Source organism: Procambarus clarkii, chromosome 81 (assembly GCF_040958095.1).
Source record: "Procambarus clarkii isolate CNS0578487 chromosome 81, FALCON_Pclarkii_2.0, whole genome shotgun sequence".
In the NCBI taxonomy this organism is placed as follows: domain Eukaryota; kingdom Metazoa; phylum Arthropoda; class Malacostraca; order Decapoda; family Cambaridae; genus Procambarus; species Procambarus clarkii.
In genome coordinates, this window is record NC_091230.1 from 7,434,072 (window position 1) to 7,452,559 (window position 18,488).

The following is an 18,488-nucleotide window of genomic DNA, read 5'->3' on the forward strand; positions in this document are numbered from 1 at the left end:
CATATTATATTGATGTCACGACTGTGTCTGAAAAAAATCATGTTTTTTTTTTTTAAACTGTGTTTTAATGTTTTTTTCATGTGAGAGAAATCTTTGAAACCTCTTTACCGATTGCTTTGAAATTTTGACACAACGTTGCATTTGAATATGCACATGTTTTTATATACTTACTATATACATGCCTTACCTGTGACGGGTAAAAACATGCATTTTTTGATAAACAGCGCCATCTGTTGGACGTAAGAGAAACACATGCTGTTCTCTCCCAAAGTTCTTCACTGATTGTTTTGAAGTTCTGATACAACGTTTCATTTGAATATGCGCATGTTTTTATATGCCTGATATATAGATGCCACACCTGTGACAGGTAAAAACATAATTTAAAGAAAAAACTGCGCCATCTGTTGAACGTAATAGCAACACACACACACACTATACTAAATATGTTATGATTTCCACTTCAATGTTTCCAATTGCATTAATAAATTGAATTTTCAAAGATTTCGATTTATTTTAATTTTTATTTAATTATTTTGTGTGACATTGTGTTGGAATTGATCTGTGTTGTTTACCACACTGTTCATTTCGTAAGTATAAGTATAGATGCCAAACTCGTAAAAGGTAAACACATTCTTTTTTTTAAGAAACAGCGCCATCTGTTGCACATAAGAACCATACACACTGTACTAAATATGTTACGATTCCACTTTAATCTTTCCGATTGCATTGACAAATTAAATTTTCATATATTTCGATTTATTTTCATTTTGATTTAAATATTTTGTGTGGTATTATGATGAAACTTAGCTGTGTTGTTTACCATACAGTTCATTTTGTGAGTATAAGTACAGATGCCACACACCTGTGACAGTAAAAACATGAATTTTAGAAAAACAGCGCCATCTGCTGCACGTAAGAACAACTCACGCTATACTAAATATGTTACAATTCCATTTCAATGTTTCCAATTTCATTGATAAACTGAATTTTCATAAATTTCGAATTATTTTCATTTTGATTTAAATATTTTGTGACACTGCATTGGAATTGAGCTTTGTTGTTTACCATACCCTTCATGTCATGAGTGTAGTTTATTTTTTTATTTCTTCATTGTTTTTCATTTCGTTTTGTAAGTGTTTTCTTATATTTCAGTGATGGGAACATCAGATCATTTGATGTTCCCAATTTTCTGATGGAACATCAGATCATTTGGGAATGCATCAGACAAGGGAGTGGGGAATGGTGGGGAGGATGAGGGAACAGGAGTGGGGGATTGTACTGAGGACGATGGGACAAGGAAGAGGGCAATAGTGGGGGAGGACGAGGGGACTGGGGAGTTGGGGATAGTGGGGACGGGAATGGAGAATGACGTGAAGAACAAGGAGACAGGAGAGTGGGGGATGGTGCGAAGGACGAGAGAACAGGGGAAAGGGGAGGGATGGGGGAGTGGGAGATGGAGGAGAGTACAAGGGGGACGGTGGAGTGGGGAATGGTTAGAAGGACAAAGGGACTGTGGAGTGGGGGATGGTGGGGAAGACACAAGGATGGGGGAGGGAGGAAATGGTGGGGAGGACGAGGGGACTATTAGGCCAGGGGACGGGGGAATGGGGAATGGTTGGGAGGACGAAGGGACAGGAGAGTGAGGAATGGTTGGGAGGACGAGGAGACGGAGGAGGGGAAATGGCGGGGAGCACTGAGAGACAAGGGGAAGGTTGCTGTGGCTCCGCAACGCACATGCATTGCTGAGCCACAGCAACGCGTGGCCGGGTACAGCTAGTATGTAATATAAATGTAGAGTTGTAAGTGATAATGAAGAGTGAACTTACAGGGAGAGAGAGACACCACTGTAGACGCCAACACTCACTGCAACATGACAACAACAACAGTTAGGTAGATAATATACTGCTCCTGTACTCTCATATATATTGTTCTCATATATAAGTAGTCACTGTTATAGTACAAGATGAGAATAACAATTATAGAAACATATCTCCAATGTTACAATCACATATATTTTATCATTCATTATTCATAGGCAATGTAATATTAGCTTTTTTAAGTCCACATAGAGCTCAACAACATCTCAAGTTACCCTATTAATTCACTGCAGTTACCCATATTCACTGGAGTTACCCGTATTCACTGAAGTTACCCTTATTCACTGGAGTTACCTCTATTCACGGATTTTACCCATATACTACAACAGAGCAAGGAAGGTGTGGTCAAGTAAGGAGATAAGGGTGTTATCAGCAGGTAAAGGTTTGTGGTAGTGATGGTCCCACCATTATACAAACTGTAATAGAGTGAGTGTGAACACTGGCCTCGGGGAGGAACATAATGTTAGTCCATTACTGCTGTTTTAAGGCAGGTTCTTGTTCTGTCGTTCTCTCTGAATATAAGATTGGCATTACCAGGGACTTGTACTGAACTAAATTAAAAATTACTGTCTGCAAATTAATTCAACTAAAATCTCTAGCTAGGGTCGTACATCCTAGCTCCTCTTTTCCTAATGACAGATTGTGGGCTGTAAGGGGCAGTTGGGGTGAATAATTAGTTGATAGGTTGATTGAAGATCCACAGTCCACCTGCCGACAGGTATCTCACATCAGCTTGTATTTTATACAAGGATAAGATTTAATAAATTCAGTTCAATGACTGAACACTGGCTCTGTTTAAATCAGAGATTTAAACATACATAGTCTAGCCTAGCACCATAACTGTTAACAGCCAATATATTCTTATACTACAAATAAAAATTTAAATTGTATAAGTATGATAAATGACCTTAAATGTAATCTAAGTACTAGAAATTATATTCAATTAAATGAACTTATATGATAACTTAAAAATAACTAAGTAAGCAATTGTTAACTTAATTTATATATTCAAGTATATATGCAGATGTATTTATATTCAATTTATATGATGAGGTACAGTCAGCCTGACTGAATCTTTTCCCACACCATGGACACTCATGAGTTTTTGTTTATATATCATGACTGAATCTTTTCTTACACAATGGACGCTCATGAGGTTTGGAGCTTAAAGATTCAACTGCTGCACTACAATATTAATAAACTTACTGAAATATGAGGCGTGCCTCACTTTATAACCGACAGACAGACTTATAGGATATTAAAGTCATACAATTGGCTAATTAATACACCTTCCTTGTCGAGTTTAGGCACGATATTTTATATAACAGCTTTGCTGTAGATTGTTCTTGTAGCGTTGCTATGTGATTTTACTTTAACTGCATTGCAGAAAGATGATAGTGGAGGTGGAGGCAGTATCACTGTGTGCTCCATAATACACTCTTATGTAGATATAAATGTTCTAGGAATTTTCCTTGTAGATATATTGTCCAGCACTCCCCCAGTTCTAGAGTGTGTTCACTGGTGATAAAGATAATTAGATAAGGTGTCCTGAGCTAAGTAATGTTCGCTAAGGATCCGTCACTGCTGTTCACTCTGTTGTAAACAAACGCGTAGTGCCGTGGGGTGTGGTGGGCGCTTCTCTCCCTGAGTTGCCCCTCCCTCTCCCTTGAGAGGGGGGTAGCTTTCAATGAATATTGATTGATTATTTTTACAGTCTAGACATATGATTGAGATAAGATGTGATTATAATATAATTAGATATAGGATTTAAAGATTATAAGTAGTATTTGATAGTACTATTGATTCTTATTAAGGATTTGATTTATAATCCCTACCGGAAATCGAATCATGTTCCAGAAGCTTTTCAATTAAGAAATCCTTCTAGAAGCTTCTGGATCCTTGAGAGATCATGCACAAAGTCACGTAGGCATCTATAGGGCCCTATGGCATATATCAACCCATCCTCCGAATAGACAGTACGTTTTAATACTAAATGTAATAAGTACATTATCATACTTACGTATTTAGTACATAATTGCACTTATCGGGCTGTTACAGGTACCGGCCGCCCTCCCTAGAATATTCTCCCCGAAACGATGAATTAGTTTTCTTTAATGTAACAGGTGTGCTGTTTTCTTTCTTAATTTTTGCGGACACTCAGTCAATTTTGCGTATACTAGTATACTCAGCACAAATTTTGCCTTTATAATTTAAGGTATCATGAAAATTGGGCTCTTTTAAGGCAATTAAGCATAGCAGAAGCACAGTCACTGACATTCAAAGGAAAGAAGGGATGATATAACTATTTAAATTACGATTTAAATCCTTCTAATTTTTGCTCGTTCGTCAATGAGAACTGATGCCAATGCACTGGCCAATAAACTGAATAGTACTGGCCACTAAACAATAGGTTGATTGATTGATGATTGATGAAGATTAAGCCACCCAAAAGGTGGAAGGGCCATGAATAGCCCGTATGTGGAGGCCCTCTCTGAGCCATTACCAGTATCAATAGATGATACCTGAAGCCTACTAATTCCACTGACGTTAATGAGATAATCCTTTCCCTTAAAACCAAGTCTAGTGCCCTTGTGGAAATACCAACCTTAATTTACAAAAAAGCCTCCAGATCTTTAGCCCCTGCTATTGCACTGCTCTTCAACAAGTAACTTGAACTCCAAACCTTTCCAAATATGCTAAAAGAGCGAGAGTAACCCCTGTCCACAAATGTGGTGATCTCACAGATGTTAACAACTACAGACCTATATCAATCATGCCTAACTTGTCAAAAATATTTGAAAAACTAATCTACAAGCAGCTTTACTCTTATCTAGCCAAACACAATATACTTTGCTCTTGTCAATATGGCTTCAGACCCCAAAAAAGCACTAACGATGCACTTATTAGTATGATTAACTTGATTCATGCAGCTCTTGATAAAAGTGAGTTCCCTGTTGGGTTATTTGTGGACCTGCAAGGCTTTTGACACTGTCAACCACCAAAACTTTCTTCTTAAATTACATCATTATGGAGTCAGAGGACACTCCCTGCAATACCTCAAATCTTACCTTACTGACAGGCTCCAGTATGTTTCTGTGAATAATTCAATTTCTCCTACCCTACCCATCAACATTGGTGTTCCTCAGGGCAGCAAACTTGGCCCTCTCTTCTTTTTCATCTACATTAATGACCTTCCAAATGCCTCCCAACACCTCAAACCTATTCTATTTGCTGACGACACAACCTTTATTTACTCCAGTCCTGACCCCCTTGCTCTAAATGCCACAGTAAATACTGAACTAAATAAAGTCCATCTGTGGCAAATTGCCAACAAACTCACCCTTAACATTGACAAAACTTTCTATATTCTTTTTGGCAATAAATCCTCTAATCAAATAAATCTCAGAATTAACAATACCCAAATTTGTAACAAATTACATGGTAAATTCCTTGGCATTCTCATTGACCACAAGCTGAATTTCCAGGGACACATTCTAAATATATCAAAAAGTTTCAAAAACTGTTGGCATTCTTTCTAAGATCAGATATTATGTACCCCGCCATGCCCTGGTGACGCTCTATTACTCTCTCATCTATCCATATCTCAATTATGGTATTTGTGCTTGGGGTTCTACTACCCAAAATCATTTACGTCCTCTAATTACTCAATACAAAGCTGCTATTAGGACAATATCCAACTCTGGCCCCAGACAGCACTCGGTACCCCTACTCAAATCTCTGAATATGTTAGATATTAAGTCACTGCACATTCTCTCATGTGTATTATACATATATAAAACGCTGAACTGTAATGCCAATCCTGACCTCAAAAGCTTCATCGAAGGTTGTAACAGAGCCCATGAGCACCACACCAGAAATAAATTCCTTTTTTTATTTTAGATATATACAAGAGTTGTTACATTCTTGTACAGCCACTAGTACGCATAGCGTTTCGGGCAGGTCCCTGGAATATGATCCCCACCGAAAAGAATCGTTTTTTCATCCAAGTACACATTTTACTGTTGCGTTAAACAGAGGCTACAGTTAAGGATTTGCGTCCAGTAAATCCTCTCCGGCCAGGATACGAACCCATGACATAGCGCTCGCAGAATGCCAGGCGAGTGTCTTACCACTACACCACAGAGACTACTATTATTTTGATATTCCAAGAGTACGACTTAATCAAACTAGAAGTGCTCTACAAATCAAGGGACCCAGAATGTGGAATGACCTTCCCAACCATGTTAAAGACTGTACCTCTCTCAACCAGTTTAAGATAAAAACGAAGCACTACCTAATAAATTCCTTGTAACCTACCTTACCCCTCTATTGTCAACCCATGTCTGTTTTTTTAAACAACGCTGTTTGTCGACCTAATTGTATTTGTGCTGCTTTTTCAGCCATGTTTCCCCCCTTTTATCTTTATTTTTATTTGTTCTCAACACATTTTATTCTTTATTCTCAGTTAGTATTAAGTTTTAGTCATTAATGTTTTTCCTGCCCGAAACGCTTTGCATAATAGTGGCTTTAGGCATTATATGTACTAGCTCTATCTATAACTCCATCAATTTATGTAAAATCTCTTGTATGTATGTACCTTACCTGAATAAACATTTTTTTTTTTAAACTGGAGATTTGTGGAGGTGCGATCGCACCCTGCCTGACAGGAGATGTCTCCCGCGACTAAACAATAAACTGAACCTATCATAAAGAAAAACGACGACCATTGACCGTCTAATGCTCCCATAGAGTGTAACTGTAATTAACAATGCTCAAGTCCTGACCAACAGTCAAATATTAATCCATCAACCACGAAGCAAAGCGTCTCCCAACATCAACGCTGTTGATGCAGTGCAGGGTCCCGTTGAAAAAAACTTTTCCGATTTTACATAGGTTTACCGTGACAGACACTAACAATAGTAGTCTTGAAGAGGAAAGGAAATCGGCAGATTGTCGAAGGTTTGCCTTGATATTTTCCAGCTATACAGTACTTTAAAAGAAAAGTTAACAGATGTTTGACTTTTATCCTTCGGCGGGTAAGCTGTTTCACCAATATTTGCCAACCCTCTGGATGAATACTTATATGACACAAACTAGACATATCAGTAGGGAAAAAAACTAACAATTCTCCAAATAGTTGGACGTGATTCAGTTTTCATGGATATATTCATTTTCGGGTGTTCGACTTCAGTTTGGAAATATGAAAAGGCACAGTTTGGTGCATTCAGATGGTAAAGCTTTATGACATTAATTACAAATGGCATAAGAAAGAAGCAAATATTAGTTATATTTAGAACCTATAACAGAAAATAATTTAAGTAAAACAGTTGATATAAAAAGCTGTATAAAATTACAAGTTGTTAGTTTCATCGCAGTGAATGTAAACATGTGATCATGGGCGCATTCGTTCAAAAACAATAACACACGTGATCCTAGATTTTGCAGTCATCGGGAGAACAAATCATTCATGCAAACTGCACCTACTATCAAGAAGAAGATCCTAGATTCGGGCATGGTATGTAAAGTTTTCTCGGTATTTATGTAAATAATTCCTTCATATGTAATATTTTACTAATTGAAAAGAATGCAAATGTTTCATTGCTGTTTAGTCAAATAAATTTCAAAAACTAGTTACAGTATTAAAGTTTTGCTTGTTATGTGTAGGAAGAATATATTTTACTGCATATTGGTATACACATTCCAATACGTTTTTAGAACGCAGCATGTTATTTTTATCAATGATGGTTTTTATAATAAGCTTCCTAGAAGGTTGTAAAAGATCCCATGAGCACCTCACCAGAAACAAATACCTATTTGATATTCCAAGAGTAGGACTTAGTCAAACTAGAAATGATTTACAAATCAAGGGACCTCGAATGTGGAATGACCTTCCCAATTATGTTAAAGACTGTACCTCTCCCAACCATAGTTAAAAACTATGTACTACCTAATTAACTCAATGTAACCTATCTCACCCCCAAAATGTCAACCCATCTCTTCTATTTAAAACAATGTTGTTTGTTGACCAAATTGTATTTTGCTTTTTTTCTGCCATGTTTCACCCCCCCCCCCCCTCCCTTTTTTTCCATTTTTTTTCTTATTTTTTCTCAACACAATTTATACTTTAATATCTATTAGTATTAAGTTTTAGTTTTAGTGTCTTTCCTGCCCAAAATGCTTTGCATAAGGCTTTAGGCATTGTATGTACTAGCTCTATCTATAAATCCATAAACTTTTGTATCTTACCTTGTATGTAAGTACTTTACCTGAATAAATAATTGTATTTGTATTGGTACTTGTAATAGGTAGATGATACAGAAAGCAGTACAATGTCTGTCACAAATCCTTTTACTGCGGCATCATTAAAACCACAAGTCAGTTAAATAAATAGTCTCAGTTTCCGTGGTGTAGTGGTAAGACACTCGCATTGCGTTCCGCGAGCTCTATGTCATGGGTTCGTATCCTGGCCGGGGAGGATTTACTGAGCGCAACTCCTTAACTGTAGCCTCTGTTTAACGCAACAGTAAAATGTGTACTTGGATGAAAAAACGATTCTTCGTGGCAGGGGATCGTATTCCAGGGACCTGCCCGAAACGCTACACGTACTAGTGGTTGTACAAGAATGTAGCAACTCTAGTATATATCTCAAAAAAAAAAAAATATATGCCTGGAAGATCGACCCCAGCCAGCATACTAGCAGGTAAAAAATATCATTTAATCAGCTTGTGACAAAATTACAAATAAAGATGTGTTATGTTATGTCATTGTGTTAGGTTAGCCTAGCTATTATTTCCAATATGTTTTTTAATTTGAATTAGTATGCGGGTTTCCCGGGAGGAGGGTGGGCGTTTTGTAGTGTACTGGCGAGGAGGAGGCGAGCAAGAGGTCGCCGAGTCGGCGCGCGCGCGTTTAAGTACCCCACTCGATGCGCGCGCGCTACTTATAGTCGGTTAGACACAAAATCATGGTAATACGTTTTCCTTCCCCGCAGAACTTCACCGCTTTTGAGAAAAGCAGTGACTATTTCTGCGGTTGGAAGAAAACGCTCACAGAGTGGGACTTAATTTATTTTTATAATAATAATAATAATTAATTATTTATTAAATACAAATAATTAATTAATACTCATAAGTGATTAAGTAATTGATAATCCTTAAATGAAGAAGCATACTAGCTCAGTATAACGAATAAATAGATAATTAAAGTGGATAATTAATTATGGTGGCTAATAATGATTAGTGAATAACCATAAATTATTATACTGAAATAATATTAATGGATAGCCGTTATAATGATGATTAAATCAAATACAGTGAAGTGACATCTCTAATTAGTTTTGGGGGTTCCGTCGGAGCACCCCCAACCCCGTTGAGGGCCAGCGGCGCGGAACCCCCACCCCTGAAGGGCGAGCGGAAGCTGGCTACTATAAGTAGGAACATGACAACTTGCTACCGTGGCCGTAAGCGTGCCCGTATGCCCGGAGAGGCCATTAAAAAACAATCAGGTTTTCCTGACTGAAAAACGTACCATTCCGGGTCTACTAGACAGATGCTGCTAACAGACGCAGCTCGCTTGGTGGGCCGACGGAGCTCCATCTTGACGAGTAATGGAGCAGAGAGGCGGGATGGCCCACCGACTGTGCCCTGGGAGGAGTACCTACTGCCGGGTTTGCACTCCAAGCAGGGAGTGCTTTCCACCATGGCAAATGACTGGTCGATCCCGTGTATATCTTCGTCGTAGTAGCCCGCTCTCACAGAGACCAGTCCTGGAAGGCTGGCCCCAGGGCGGGTGTGGGAATGTGAACGCTGTCCACTCCGAGGCCGACTCCCCAGGGTCGACCCCGTGTTGGTTATTGTCGCTGTGGTGAGCCCCGCGGGTGTGGAGTGGAGGTGTCGGCTTAAAAGCGTGTCGGTCACCTCCCAGGATACCTCGCACGTTGGGCATGAGAGCCGTGGTCCATCATCACAGGTTTTCTTCGTCCTCGTTCTATTGTGGATCTGGAAGTATTAAAGCAGTAAGGGTGGGCAGGAGCTGGTGTGCAGAGGTAACGTGAAAAGCAAAGGCACAGGTGCGTGGGACCCGCATCAAAGCGTATTGCTGGCAACTTAGGCTGCGAGAGTGGTAATAACTGGATGCGACACCTGTTGCGTAAGGCAGGAATGGGTATATCTGAATGAAGCCCCAGCATAACTGAGTGGAGAACTGTGTGACCACTTACGCTCATCAAGACGAATTAGAATTGTAACGAAATTATTATTAAGAATGTAGAGAAAATGCGGTCTTCCCTTCTTCTCTCGTGAAATTCCTCGGCTGGGACACGCCATCTGTAGCCTTGGCAGCTGGACCATTGCAGATGCTGCATCTTCGGTTGGACGCCGCTAAATGTCTACTTCAGCAGATGGGACATCGTCGGCTGGATACCTCCTTCCGGAACCTCAGCTGCTGGGTCATCGGCTGAAAACTCGTCAGCCGGGACATCCAGAGCTGGGCTAGGCCCCCCGGTGTCGTGCACATCTGGCACACCACCAGCTGGCCCAACAGCTGGGCCTCGCCCAGTGGCCGAAACACTACCAGCTGGGCCCTCAGCTGCGGGAACATCGGCATGTACTACGTCAGCCGGCACCTCAGCAGCTGGGTCTGGCCCGACAAAAAAACAAACAATATATAATACATAAATTAGAAAGGAATATGAAGAATAACAAATATAAATAACAGAAATTGTATATAAATAATGAGAGTGACTGTGCATGCTCGGCTGCAATACCACCAGCTGAGCCTTCGGCTGCTATTATTAGCTACTAATAATTAATTGACAATACTCATAATAATGGGTGATTATATGGGCTTGCTCGGCTGGACCTTCAGCCGCTGGGTCACCGGCAGCATATAAATAATAATTAAACAACTGCAAACAATTAATTAACAATAATCACAGTGATTAATTACAAGGCATGCTCAGCTGTAAGACCGTCAGCTGAGCCTGCAGCTGCTGGCTCATCGGCTGGGACCACAACAGTCGGCACGTCAGCAGCTGTGCTCGGCCCCCAGAGGCGTGCTCAGCTTGGAACACCACCAGCTGGGCCATCAGCTGCTGGATCATCGGCTGGGACCACGTCAGCCGGAACCTCAGCAGCTGTGCTTGGCCCCCATGGGCATGCTCAGCTGGAAAACCCCCAGCTGGGCCATCAGCTGCTGGATCATCGGCCGGGACTACATCGGCCGGAACGTCAGCAACTGTGCTTGGCCCCCAGGGGCATGCTCAGCTGGGCCATCAGCTGCTGGATCATCGGCTGGGACCACATCGGCCGGAAAATCAGCAACTTTGCTTCGCCCCCAGGGGCATGCTCAGCTGGAACACCACCAGCTGGGCCACCACCTGCTGGATCATCGGCTGGGACCACGTCAACCGGAACCTCAGCAGCTGTGCTTGGCCCCCATGGGCATGCTCAGCTGGAAAACCCCCAGTTGGGCCATCAGCTGCTGGATCATCGGCTGGGACCACATCGGCCGGAACGTCAGCAACTGTGCTTGGCCCCCAGGGGCATGCTCAGCTGGAACACCACCGGAAGGGCCATCAGCTGCTGGATCATCGGCTGGGACCACATCAGCCGGGACATCAGCAGCTGTGCTTGGCCCCCGGGGGCATGCTCAGCTGGAACACCGCCAGCTGTGCCATCAGCAGTTGGATCATCGGCTGGGACCACAACAGCCGGAACATCAGCGGCTGCCCCAGGAGGGGGGGGGCTGGGCGTGGCCCCCAGGGGGCACGCTCAGCTGGCCCATCAGCTCCATGGGTCATCGGCAGCGTATCCACGTCAGCCGGTACATCAGCAGCTGTGCCCGGCCCGAAGGCAGCTGAGCCAATAGCTGCTGGATCATCGGCAGGGATCACATCAGCGGAAAAACAAATAAGTAGCGAAATTATAATAACCAGTATGGATAATTGAATATGAGGATAAAAATAAACAGGGAAAGTGAATAGACATAACCAGAAATAATGACTGAATAATAATTGAGACCTCATTTGTGTGCTCAGTTAGTGTATACAGCATCGAGTAATGTGGTACATTCTTTGTTCCTTATCCCAAAATAATAAGCACCGGGGAGGGGGGAACGAATATAATAAAGAATAATAACACTAAAGAATAATAACACTAAAGAATAATAACACTAAAGGATAACAATACTAAGGAACAATTGACAGGATTCGGCTGAATCGAATCTTCGGGCCTGAAGTAATTCTTGACTTACTAAAGATAATATAAGCATAAAGAAAGCTGTTCTTTCTTAAAGTAAAGACTCTTATTAACTGGAGCGCCAGCTGCTGGATCTTCAGCTGGGACCTCGTCAGCCGGAACTTCAGCAGCTGGGGACATCAGCTGCTGGATCATCGGCTGGGACCTCGCCAGCCGGAACTTCAACAGCTGGGTTAATAATAATTACAATAAAGATGAAAACGAATCGAATCTTCGGGACCAAAGGAATTCTTGATCTTAATAAAGATAATATAAGCATAAAGAAAACTTAACCTTTTCTTAAAGTAAAGATTCTTAGTAACTGAAGCCTCAGCTGCTGGATCATCGGCTGGGCCGAGCCAGCCGGAACTTCAGCGGCTGGGTGAATAATTAATTATAAATAATAAATAGTAAAGAATAATATCAATGAAGAATGACAAAAGTAAGGGCGACGAACCAGCCAGAGATTAACAATCGCTTGCGCACTGCTCAGTTATACGACATCGAGTAATGGGATACAGCAGTTGTTCTCTATCCAATAATAAAGAATAGATTAATGATGATTATAATAAAAATAATAATAATAATAATAACTATAAAGGATAACACTAATAAAGAATAGTTGGCTGGATTCGGCTGAATCGATTCTTCGGAACTGAGGTAAATCTCGAATTTATTAAAGTAGGAGATTAGCATCAAGAAAACTTAATCTTTCTCGTAGGAAAGAATCTTAGTAATTGGAGGGGCGGCCAGATGGGCGACGCCACCAGTGTGGCGCCGCCCGCCCCTGGGCGTTAATTAAGAGCCCGCACGTGCACGCCTCGTGCCCGGGCGCCCACCGGGGCAAGGGGCGAAGCAGAGCCCCCAAGGACCACGCCTAGGGCAAGCAAGCCTGGCCACGTGGGCGTCACCACCAGATCCAGCTGCTCTGCGCGTACCAGTGGCATTACAAGGAAGTGACTATTACGCTACGTATCCTCGCAATCCCAATGGATCGTCTTGTATATGTATAATTAAGTAAATAAATAAATAACGAAATAAATAAACTGGGCCAGGCCACGCGGGCAACACCACCAGGTGTGGCGCCGCCCGCCCTCGTGCAGGGAGACCCACACGTGCATAGCACGACACGCACTCCCGGGCACGGCACTGAGGGCGGGAAAGGGCATGCTCTGCTGGGACACCGTCAGCTGAGCCTTAGGCTGCTGGATCATCGGCGGGAACCACTTCCGCCGGAACATCAGCAGCCGGGACAGGACAGGGGGGAGCCCTGCGCGTGCTCCCCACGTGGTCCCCGGTCCCGTTCGCCGCCTGCAGGAGGCCCTCAGAGGCGGGCGTGCGCCCGGTACGCCCACACCCCGGGCAAGAGGCGAGGCCCCTAATGCAGCCCCAAGAAGCAACAGGACAATAGTAAGTAAGTTTATATGGAAAAATTTAAAAATTGAAGAGCCTATCTTGTATTTATTTGTTAAACCTATCTTGTATTTATTTGTTAAACACAGAAATCACAATAGCGTGATGCCTCGAATCTATGATTGAGGTCAGTTGAACTCCCGGTTGGAATTCTTTTGCCATGTCGTAACAGTCCATTAAGGCTCGTGTGGGATCCTCTCGGACATAGGTTCGAACCCTCACCATGGCCCTTGTGGATTTGTTCATTTGTATCTATTCATTTTGTAAATACATGTCTTCATGTTCATCACTTTCTAAGAGCTCCAAGAAAGGCTCATAGACCTCATTTGGCTGGTAGGAATTAAATAAATGTTTGGCTTCAGTAAGCTTGTCAGCACACTGCTTTTGACCCTGCTTGAGAAGAGCCAATAATCCACGTTTCTCTTCTGACAGAATTGGGTTTTCAATGGTGTATGTGTTAGAATCCTGGAATATAATATTTAAAACATCTTAGGGTCAAATATATACTGTACCTCTTTAGTTGTATGTAATGCAAATATATAAAAGTATAGATTAAGTAAAACAGAATGATACAAATAATAATTAAAAATATATTCTCCACAGTACCACTCTTGAAAATGGAAATGTTTTATAGTTGAAATTTGAAAGGTGATGGCAATATTTCTCTTACTAATTGAACACATTTAAGTGAGTTGGGTGTTTTGAAGATCTAAATTGCAAAAAGTATTTTGAATTTTTACCTTGCAGAGACATGAAGGGAAAGAATCACATTGTAATTCTTGAATATACTCGGATGGTTTGTCACTTTTCTTTATGTAGTACTGTAACCATGTTATCATTTCTTGAATGGTTAGTGATTCCTCCTCTCTACATCTCTTCTGGAGCTCAAACTTTTCCACTGCACTTCTTTTTTCAGTCAGGGACACTATAATGCAAAATGAAAATACAGTATGTGATTGACAAATTATAATAATGGGAATCATTTGTGAATTAAACATCATTAAAAATTGTACCTATAAAATTTACCTTTAGAAAACAAACTCAATTTAATGGTATTGCAGTCTTTCCATATATAAAAGTACAATTAACACAAATAATATATATATATTTGAAAATGCTGAGAAAACTAATGAATCATTAGATCTTGTGTAAATACCACTTGTGTTTTGATGAAGCAATAAATTGTGCCATGGAAGGATGCCAGTTAAAACATCTGCTTCATACAAATCCGACAAAATGACAAATCCAACCTTCAGACAAAATGAGATCTCGTAGTTTTTTTTCTCAACTTCATTTTTGTTTCTCAATACCGCTCTCATTTTAGATGAAACTGTAAAGTTTCAGGTTGTTATCAAATATTTGACTTGCACCAATAGTGTTTTACATAGAAAAACTAATTTAACAACTGTGTACTGTATTAATGTTTAGGTTTCAGTTAACAAACAAAAAAGCAATGAATGTCTACCTGCATAAGTGGTAATCTGATTTTTGCGATGCCTTATATTCTCTCCATATGCCTCGATAGTATGCTCAATGTTGTTGGCAGAGGATCTGTTATTTAAGGATCTTGCAATGATCAGTAATTCTGATCTCCATTTCTCAATAACAGATTCTGGGACATTAAACCTGTGAATCTCATTTGAAACTGATTCAGCTATCTCTGTGGCCTATTTAAAAATAAATGCGATCATATTTATTGTAAAATTTATGTTCAGACTTACACAAAGTCTTTTGCACTCTCCTTAGTGCTTTGTCAAGGTCTGAGTATGTGTTTCTCAGATTCAGATCTTGACAAAGCACCAAGGAGTGTGTGAAAGACTTGGTGTAATTCTTTACATAAATTTCACAAATACACAAGTGGGTTTTTATCCAATTTTACTTTGTCTGTGATAAAAAATTACCATTAGTGTCTTATAATAAGATTAAAGATAAATAAAAACATGTATATACACTTGATTCATTGTATAGAACAATTGTATATTTATATATAATTCTATATTTTCCTTGTATAGAACAATTCATATGTTACTACCTTTCTGAATCTGGCAACTAATGCCCGAGGCATTCCATTAATTTTTCTGTGATTCCAAAAGAGTGCCGCCTCTGTCAGTTTTTCTGTACGCTCTGTGGAAATAGATTTAGTTTCATTGACATCTTAATACTGTGTGTCACAAAATACTGATTGGAAAGTAAAAGGATGATGATATTGATGCTGTCTTAAGTGGAATGAATTCATTGTTATTTCAGAGGAAACAAAGAGCTCAAAAATAGTGGTAGAGTAATAAGATTAAAAATATAAGGATGTGAAAGAAACTATAAAAACTGGGACAACTTGATTTTTCGAACAAGGATTATACATGTATATGTTGGTTGCATATGAGTATAATGCTACTTTATATAAGCCAAAATGCCTTTCTGCAGTTTCCTATATTCTTATATTATTTTATAACATTATTTGGATATATATAACCATCAAATATTACCATTGTACTGATTTGATTGAAAGGTACAAAATTTAGAACTTTATTAAACAAAAAATAACACATACCAGCTTTAAGCATGTTCTTAGTGTTGTTGTTATATGTTGAAAGGTAGGAAAATACTTGCTCTGCCTCCTCCCCAGATGTCAGGCCACTTCCTTCTTGCCACCGCCCTCCATACAAAACTTTTGACATAATAGCATAATGTTTGTTAAAAACTATCTACTGTATTAACAATTTGCATTTAACATAGATAAATCCTTACATATAAGAGTTTAAAAGAAATTATATTTTCCAACTTACAGTAAAACAAATTCAAAATATTATTGCAGTATTAGATTATTTACCTGACAATACCAAGAATGTCCTTTGGCATGTAAGACTCCTAAAAAAAGGCTTTCCTTACCCAACTGAGAACTTCTGTTCTCTTGATGAAACCTTTAAAGCCCATGGCCAGTATTTACAGATGATATCCTGGCATATGAAGGTCACATTTTGTAAACGGTTCATTTGCAAATAGTAGGCATAACTGTAGAGCTCTCCCTGATACATATTTAATGCATCAAGAATAATTCCATGTCGATAGGAAGCCATGCTTATGCCGGTTTCATCCAAACTTCTAAATGAAACAGGTTTATTTTTGGCAGCTTTCAATGTCGACACTCCACACATGTGGCTACTCTGTTGGACAAAAGTAAAATTATATATATATATATATATATATATATATATATATATATATATATATATATATATATAATATATATATATATATATATATATATATATATATATATATATATATATATATATATATATATATATATATATATATATATATATAATGCATTGTGCATTGAAGAGATATATATATATATATATATATATATATATATATATATATATATATATATATATATATAAATATATATATATATATATATATATATATATATATATATATATATATATATATATATATATATATATATATATATATATATATATAATGCATTGTGCATTGAAGTTCCTGAAGGAATTGGGGGACAAATTGATCAGCGCTACAAAAGACCAGAGAGCAAAAAGTTTCTTGTTCCAGCGCCTCAGTGTTGCGATTCAGAGGGGAAATGCCTGTTGCGTCTTGGGCACTAGTCCAACTTCAGAGGAATTCGAAGAAGTGTTTGACTTGCAACAATGATCGAACCCATCTGTGACATTCATCAATGTTTCCCATTGTTGTGTTCTTCAAGAGATCCATAACCTTTAAGCACCTTTTTGCATTATTATTTTTGTATCAACCCATGTATATCTTGTAACCATCAAATGCATAATAAAGCACAAAAAATATTCAAGGAAGGGGGTGGTAGGAGAAAAGCACACAGAAACTGTATTGGAGGGGATCTAAACATTCCCTCTAATGCGTTATGCGTGGTTTCCTCCGAGGCTATGGGTCCCCCTTCTTCCAGCTAGAGGTGGTACTCCCTTCCTATATATAAATATATATATATATATATATATATATATATATATATATATATATATATATATATATATATATACATATATATATATATATATATATATATATATATATGTATATATATATATATATATATATATATATATATATATATATATATATATATATATATATATATATATATATATATATACATACATATATATACATATATATATATGTCGTACCTAGTAGCCAGAACGCACTTTTCAGCCTACTATGCAAGGCCCGATTTGCCTAATAAGCCAAGTTTTCATGAATTAATATATTTTCTCAAATTTTTTTCTTATGAAATGATAAAGCTATCCATTTCATTATGTATGAGTCATTTTTTCTTATTGGAGGTAAAATTAATGTAGATATATGACCGAACCTAACCAACCCTATCTAACCTAACCTATCTTTATAGGTTAGGTTTGGTTAGGTAGCCGAAAAAGTTAGGTTTGGTTAGGTTAGGTAGTTGGAAAATAATTAATTCACGAAAACTTGGCTTATTAGGCAAATCGGGCCTTGCATAATAGGCTGAGAAGTGCGTTCTGGCTACTAGGTACGACATATATATATATATATATATATATATATATATATATATATATATATATATATATATATATATATATATATATATATATATATATATATATATATATATACTTGCAGAATAACCACATATGAAAAATAGAAAATGCTTAACGCGTTTTCGGCTAATTCGCCTTCATCAGAGCAAAGTAGAATCCAATTTGATTCTACTTTGCTCTGATGAAGGCGAATTAGCCGAAAACGCGTTAAGCATTTTCTATTTTTTCATATGTGGTTATTCTGCATACTTGGATCAGTGTTTTTGTGATCATTGTTGCATATATATACTTATATATATATAATTATATATATATATATATATATATATATATATATATATATATATATATATATATATATATATATATAATTATATATATATATA

At 38.7% G+C, this 18,488-nt stretch overlaps 1 protein-coding gene across 3 annotated transcripts in view; it reads right to left on the reverse strand.

Annotated features, from left to right (window-relative positions):
* LOC123773113 (uncharacterized) overlaps positions 1-16,706 on the reverse strand; it is a 97,284-nt gene extending 80,578 nt beyond the window's left edge. The window contains exons 1-6 of one of the 3 annotated variants that reach the window (XM_069315135.1): positions 16,412-16,706; positions 16,074-16,190; positions 15,558-15,649; positions 14,266-14,450; positions 9,405-10,514; positions 1,827-2,585 (exon numbers count right to left, since the gene is read on the reverse strand). The gene's annotated coding sequence lies outside the window, so the exon portion shown is untranslated. Of the gene's footprint in view, positions 1-1,826; positions 5,774-9,404; positions 10,515-14,265; positions 14,451-14,681; positions 14,770-15,557; positions 15,650-16,073; positions 16,191-16,411 lie in introns of those variants that run through there. The other 2 variants (XM_069315136.1, XM_069315137.1) reach the window with 2 other exon arrangements.
* Positions 16,707-18,488: the final 1,782 nt, after the last annotated feature.